Consider the following 7,845-nt stretch of genomic DNA (forward strand, 5'->3'; position numbering starts at 1 on the left):
TAAGAGTTAAGATGGACAGAATGTACAAAAGGTCCACTTTGTCCCTAGACTTAAGTTCTATTTTTGCTTGACTGGTTCGGATAAAAATCCTCTCTAAAGAAAATAGGAAAGGTTAGTATCTTACTTTTAATACAGAGACACATTGGCCATCCATCTATATCTATATATTTTCTTTTAGGGTTTTTATTAGAACACCCCCAATATTTTCATAGATTTACCTATCCTATAGTTTACATTTTATTAAAACACTCCTTATAACCTATTTACTTAATCGACCTTTCATTAAAAACGTTTTGCCATCTGAAAATAGTAAAATTATCACTTAAATTAAGTGGAAAATGTTTAAGAGCATGGACCCATGGTTGTTTATTCCAAAAATACCCCTAAACTGAGTGAAAAATGTTCAAGGGTATGGATCCATGGTTGTTTATTCCAAAAGTACCCCTAACACTTTTTGTATAGGAAACAAAATTGGACAAATAGAAAAAATAGAGTGGCTGTCCGTGCTTTACTAGGGGCAAAAATGGTTTTCTTGTTTTAATTTATTTTGATTAAATTTATTTGAATGAATGCTAGGGTTCAAACTGTCATTTTATAATTTCATCAAATAGAAGGTCAATTAAGTAAATAGATTGCAAATTAAATAGGATGTTTTAACAAAACACAAACTATATGATAGGTTTTAGTAAATTCATGAAACTATATGGATGTTTTAATAAATGACCCTTTTTTAAAGCCTCTATATCTATTATATATACTAAAACGAGAAGGACTGGGGTCTGGGCAACGTGGTCATTTTTATGTGTAGGAAATGGTATCAACGCGTAAATTTGATTAAACCGTGCCAATTTTACTCAAATGAAGGTCCATTTCATCTGTCACTTCTCCCTTAAACAATCTAATTGCGTGTTGCCTACTCTTTCATCTATTAGTACGTGTTGCCCATTCAAAGTTCTACCACTTAATCAAAAAAGTGACAGTTAGGTTAAGGAGTATCAATACGTGTTGCCCTCTATGATACATTGGCGTACAGTAGACCCATTAGTGTAAATCCACTTCAGCCGCCTTCAACCACAGTTAAGAGAGTGTTGCTTCTGAGCTCTATGCCAACGGACGACAATACTACAACTCGTTGTTGAACCAGAATTTATGGATTGATGTGGAGAATTAAACGCCTCCAATGCCTCCACATGCGCGTGGGCTCATTGTTGGCCAAGCTGTTTGTGTCGATGCCAACCGCTGGTCCAGATGGGCAAAATCAAGGGACCTTGTTGGTCTTCAACTTGGATCCAGAAGTTTTAGCAAATAAGCTTTAAAAAATTTTTTAAGCTTTTGGTATGAATTACCAATGAATAACCAAATACCTACCCTTATTATTTACCTCAAATTGGTCTACTGATGATATAATTTTATGGGTTTTGATTGATTTAATGTTCTCTTTCTCTTAATGTTTTAACATATATTTTTTCAGTGGAAAAACAAAGCAAGAGTTAATCTTTTTTGTAGGTTGATGGTGATAGGGTGGCTTATTTATTTATTTTTAATCCAAAAATTTCTTATTGAATGCTTTTGTAATAATTTAGGGATGGGAAGGAATTGAGAGAGGCGCCATCCAAACGATTCGTGGAATTCTTTGATGTTAGAGATGCAGTTAGAACTCCGTCGTCCTATTGGTCATGGAAGAAGGTTATTGAACGCTACTGCTACCAGCGTCATCAGCAACACCAACAAAACTACCACCGCTTCTAATATTAACACAAGAAGCTCCTACCACACAAGGAGTAGGAATTACTCTCAACTCAAGCACCAGCACATCCACCATTGCCTCCTAGATTTTTGGGTCAGTCAACCTCCGATTATTCTCTAACGAAGCCTTCTCAAACTCAACACCCGATTAAGAAACAAGGTTTTACTAGTACAAATATTGCTAATTGAAACAGTAACTCGAGATCAAATTATGAAGCTCCAAAAGCCTTAGCTGGTACCATGGGTCCATAGACCGATTCATTCGTTGAGAATCTTGGATAGATAAGGATTTCAAACAACCAGCTTAGGGGTTCTTTTCCATGATCCATTGACAACTTTTCTGTCATTCAAAAGTTGTTCTCCAATAACATTCCAACTGAGATAGCTAGGTAGGAACGGTTTTATGTTGGAGCTGGGCCCAAGGACTTTTATTGCCTCTTTCAGCAGGTAGTGTCACTCCCGTGTTACTTCGCTAGTATATCTAAACACGGAATGGCTTTTCAGCCTCTATATATTTTATTGTCATAAACTCTCAACCCTTCCCCTAGGCTTAGTCAAACTTGAGTGCATGGGTATGCATGTTTTGTATGATAGTATAAGGTATTCCTTTTATGTTTGGATCTGAATGTCAGAAATATATTATTGTTATTTCAAGGTAGGAAAGAAAGTTCATTCATTGGTGTTCAAGTTCTAAGGAATATAAATTTCTGCAAAAATAAATAGGGATAAGTTGACTGCATTCCACCTCATAATTTTGAATTCATCTGCAGACCTACAACAATTCAAAATTATAAATACCTTCATGTATAACACCTATACCCACCCATGAAATGGCATCAATTCCGATCTTGCACCTATCCTAACTGTATAGTAGAGCCAAGATTTTTGGGGTGGAGTAAATAGTAAAAACCCCAAATAAATAACTAAATTATAGGCAATAATTAAGGTACCAATACAAGGGCATATCATATCCGTATCCATGATCATGGATACAGGATACACTATGATTGGATACATATCCTACGAGTCAGGCATATCGGTACGATACGCCTCCATATCAGGATGTATTGCATCGTATCTTTGATACACACCAATATGGAGGTGTATTAGTGTCTAGTTTGACAAAATTGCACTTGGATTGTTTTTCATTTTTAATACAAGTTAGAAAATAGTATTATTTTACACATAATTATGTGTTAAAAATGAAAACATAGTTATTATTTGAAAAAATAGAGTTATTATATAAAAATACTAAATAAATAAATTTTCCAACAAAATGAATGGAAAACATAAAATTATAATTATAAAAAACTGAAATGAATAATTTAAGATTTGATTTTCCCAAAAAAAACAGAGAATTAAATATAATTTATTTTATCTACCTTAAATGATTTATTTGTTTTATTTTACAATTATGTGTAAAATAAAAACATTATATGTTAAAAATGAAAACATATTTATTATTAAAAAATAGTTATTATTTAAATAAAATACTAAATTAATAAATATTCCAAAAAATTAATAAAAACTAAAAATTATAATTATAAAATTGAAAGAGTGATAATTATTGTACAATGTTTGAATGCTCTAGAGTCCCGGTATTGTTTATTGTAATATTTCTCTTATGAAGTATGCATTTCTCATGTGCTTATATCTTATTCATTGATAATTCAGCTTTTGGTTTAATATGATTAATGTATTTATGTGATTTGTATGCATTTCACTATCATATCCAAGCATTTCTATATTTTTCGTTCGTATCCATGTGTTTCCAAAGCATATTCATATCCGTATCTGAGTTATCTGGTACGATACTCGATATAGATACTTTGATCTATGGGTGTTCACGGGTTGGGTTGGGTTGAGTCATTTTCTTCAACCGATCCAACCTAGTCGATTTACTTATTGACTAAACCAAAACTGACCAACATTGAAGCAAAACCAACTTAAACATAAAGGATCGGTTTATCAATTTAGTCGGTTTTATATATATTTTAAACTAAAATATCTATTTATACTTCAATTTATTTCTTTTTAGCTTTTATGCAAAACCAAAATATATATTTACAACAAAAATAAATCATTTACATTACCATAGTTTGCATCATTGCAAATAAATTTGCAGATGAACCAAATACAATGTTTTAAAGGAAAATTTAGTTCATTTTCTAGACGTCTGGTACGTATATAAGGATTGGGGAGATGTGATTTGGGCACTCCTCAACTTTTTATTTTTTAATTGCTGCCCAATTTTATTCTTCAAGTCATAAAATACCCTTAGGTTCAATTTGGAAGCAGTATAAATGTAAATTTATAAAGTGCAAAACTTTGTATTTTATATTATTTTGTATATATTTATATTTATTAGGCGAAATTTGAAAAAAGAATACAAATACAAATATATATAATCTAAATATATACATTTCAATATATAATGTAAGATTTCCCGCTCTCTACGTATTTGCATCTATACTCCTTCCAAACTAAGCCTTAGTACATCAGCACTTCGTAGTTTTTTTGTTTTCGTTGGGACATGTTGCGTCTATCAAAACAGAACCTGGCAAAATCACACCCATCTTGTAACACTTAGTAACCCGAACTTTCGAATGCAATATTTAGGTATCGCGAACTTTTAGAAATAGACACTTAGGTCCATTCCGTTAATTCGTGTTATAAAGTTACTGAAATGACTATATTTTTTAAATAATTTAAATAATAAATTTTAAAAAGACCGAAATAACCCTGATTAAAAGTTGGGTTCTATTTGGTTTGGGCACCACTGTTGCTCATCGTGGGGAGAAACTATTGCTGCCGCGGGTAAAAGAGATGGTTGTCGCCGCCTGGAAAAAACTATATCATTGTTGCCATCTGAGAAGGAATCATTGGCTTGTTTGAGGTGATTCACTGGATATTTTCTGTGACTCTTCAATGCTCCCGCACTTTGCATACATGTCCCAGGAGCGCACCCGATACAACTGGGTTGGTATTTAACCCAAGTTTGATTACGTAGGAATGGCACCGTTGTCCTTGTCTCAGTGATACAGATTCAGTAGATCCAATTGCACTCAAAACACTGCCAAAAGTGAATTCATTTGGAGAGGATTTTAGTATGGCTAAGGAGAACGTTTGTAAAGCTTCTTGACCCATCCCATTTTGTGCATACCTATAAATTAAAGCATCCCATGATACGGTCTCTTTGTAACTAATCTCATCAAATATCTTCTTTGACTCCTTCATGGATTCAAATTTAAAATACATGGCAATGAAACTGTTGGGTAACATTCAATTCAGACAGAAAACCAATTTTTATACAAAATCCATGAATTGTATGCCCTTCTTTTACCAAATTCTCAACTGATATAGTATGGATTAATCCACCAAATGTTGCTTCATTTGGATAAACTCCATCTTTTCTCATATCGATGAAGAGAGAAATAACATCTTTTTCATTTATTGAAATCATGTTCGTCCATGAAATTACACTGCCTTCGGTTACGCTCTCAAACACCATATTAGCATCCTCAACCACCTCACACTTTGAATACATTGAGATCAGAACATTACAAACTGAAACATAGGTCCCATACCACAAGATCTCAAAACTAGACCATGTATTTGTCTCCCAAATTCCAAGCTTTTTTCATGGCCACAAGCTGAAAAAACATGATCAAGCTCCACCAACTCAACAAAGGTATAAACCTTTTTACCCCATAATTTCCTTTTTGGACATGGCCTGAAAGTAGAGCATTCCAAGAAACCAAATCCCTTTTGGGCATTTCATCAATCTCTCTCTTGGCTTCTTCTAGATAGCCCCACCCTTAGTACATTGTTATAAGTGCATTCCCAACAAATGTTTCAAAGTCAAACCCAGATTTAATTACAAGGGAAAGAAATTCAAAACTCAATAGACAGTCCTGAATATTTGACCAAAAGTTAAGAACAGTATTATAAGTTACAACATCAAAGGACTACGTAATGTTGCTTGATCTGAGGTATTGCAGGAAACCGAGGATGCAATTAGATAATTCTTGCCAATTGGGTAGAGCCGAGGTGGAAGGATGAAGTTGCATTCTAAGATCTGAAATCAAAAAAAATTCAGAAGCCCGATGAATTATCCCCGGGTAGATATTCTGATGTTCAAGTCAGTAGAAAACAGTGAGGTGGTCAGGCTGAGCAGTTAGAGAACGGTGCTGGTCCAAGCATAGTAACAGTATGGGAGTCAAAAGTTGGATCATTTACCTTGAGCCAGAGATACTTTTTTATAGTTGTCGTGTTCTAATCGGACGAGGCTCCGAGGTTGTTGGGATGAGGTTAATCGTTGAGGTCTTCGGGATAAGACTTGATCCCCAGCATAGTTGTCCCCATCCATATGATGATCTCCTGTCTTAGTCATACTTATCCACATGACGCGGTGCTAACATGGCCGCATAGATGACACATGGCATCAGCCCAGCGCCTCTGCGCAGGTGACACGGATCTTCAGTTGTCTCTCATCAGCCCAACACGAACCAACATCGAGAAAGACATGTATCACCTCACATCAATCTCCTCTATCATGCCTACCGCCGCTTTCTCCTCCTCAATGAGTCGGGCCCACTCGGGTTGTGGAACCTTTGTCCTCAACATCTAGAGCACGGTTGGCAGAGGTGAATCTCCAGCGCAACACACAAAGAAGAATCCCTCCTTCCAACTTCACCGAGGATGGGGCCCCGACCAGCACCTTGATGTGCTGCCTAGTCGAGAAGTAGTAGCACCCGTGCTGGTGATGCTTCCATTGGAGAAAATAGGTGATTATCCTCAGGGTGAGGTCAACATCGTGGATAAAGCAATAGGGCATGAGGACGATCAAGAATTTAAATGAGTTCGGCATCAACTATACTGGTAGCACCCGGTACCACTCAAGTACCTTGACGACCCCCTCATGTAGCGAGAAGGCCGAGGAGATAGGATGGCCATGTAGGTGACATGTGGCATCCGGTGCTGATGTGGCCGAGGAGATAAGGTAAGGTCGCATAGGTGATGTGGTGCTGACGTGGCTGAGGAGATAGGATGGTCGCGTAGGTGGCGCGTGGCATGTGGGGCCAGCTCAACCATAACCTAAACACCACTCCCCCAATTTCGAAGTCGTGTTGTGAAGTGCTCGGCCGTAGTGTGGTGTGGAAGAGTTCTTCGGTCCTCGGCTGAGGAACTTGAAGTTGATGTCTGGTTGAGCGTGTAGGGTGGACCAAGTGGCTTGAAGTTGGGCCGATCTCTCTAGGTGAATTGGGCAGTTCAATGCTGGTCCTGTCCCCGAGGCATTGTTTCGCTTCCCAAGACTTTACATGTGTGGAGAGCGGTTGCGCCAATTGGCCCTCCCAAGCTTGTCAGAGCGGCGTCTGATCCATGCCGTTGATCCTGTTTTGATCTGGAGTGTTGGGGACCTATAAATAGGGGAGAAGAGCATTTCCCCTTTGTCATCTGCGAAAGAGATCGCTTGTAAAGTTCGACGGGGAGTAGTCTTCAATACTCGGTGTTTGCTTTAGTTCTGCAACCTTAACCTGGTAAGGTTGCTTCATCGTCTTCCCGTTCTCCTCCCTCTTCCTCTGCTTCCTCTTCCGATTACACTGCTTCACATTTTGAGTTCGAGCAAGGGTCCTTCACCAGGGCTGCCGAGCTTGATGTTCCTGAGGCTGAGGCCGAAGACTTCGAGGGGGTAGATTTTGAGAAGGCGGTTGAGGCCGAGGGGGATGAGGTGGGACCGTCAGTTGTTGAGGTCAAACTTCCTGTGCGGGCTGACCGCCGATTTGGGACCACTCCATGCCGTCTTACTCCCGGGGATATGGCTTGGATCCAGGCTCTGTATTACATTCCCAAGGACTTCGAGCTTAGGTGTATGAGGGCCAGTGAGAGGCCCACAGATGCTCAGCCGAACGATATATGTGTGTATGAAAAGAGTCTGGAGTCTGGGTTGAGGTTCCCGCTACACGAGGGGGTCATCGGGGTACTTGAGTGGTACCGGGTGCTGTTGGTACAGCTAATGCTGAACTCATTTAAATTCCTGATTGGCTTCATGTCCTATTGCTTTATCCACGATGTTGAGCTCACCCTAGGGATGGTCAC

This window comes from Nelumbo nucifera, chromosome 2 (assembly GCF_055504915.1).
Source record: "Nelumbo nucifera cultivar China Antique chromosome 2, China Antique-T2T, whole genome shotgun sequence".
Classification (NCBI taxonomy): Eukaryota; Viridiplantae; Streptophyta; class Magnoliopsida; order Proteales; family Nelumbonaceae; genus Nelumbo; species Nelumbo nucifera.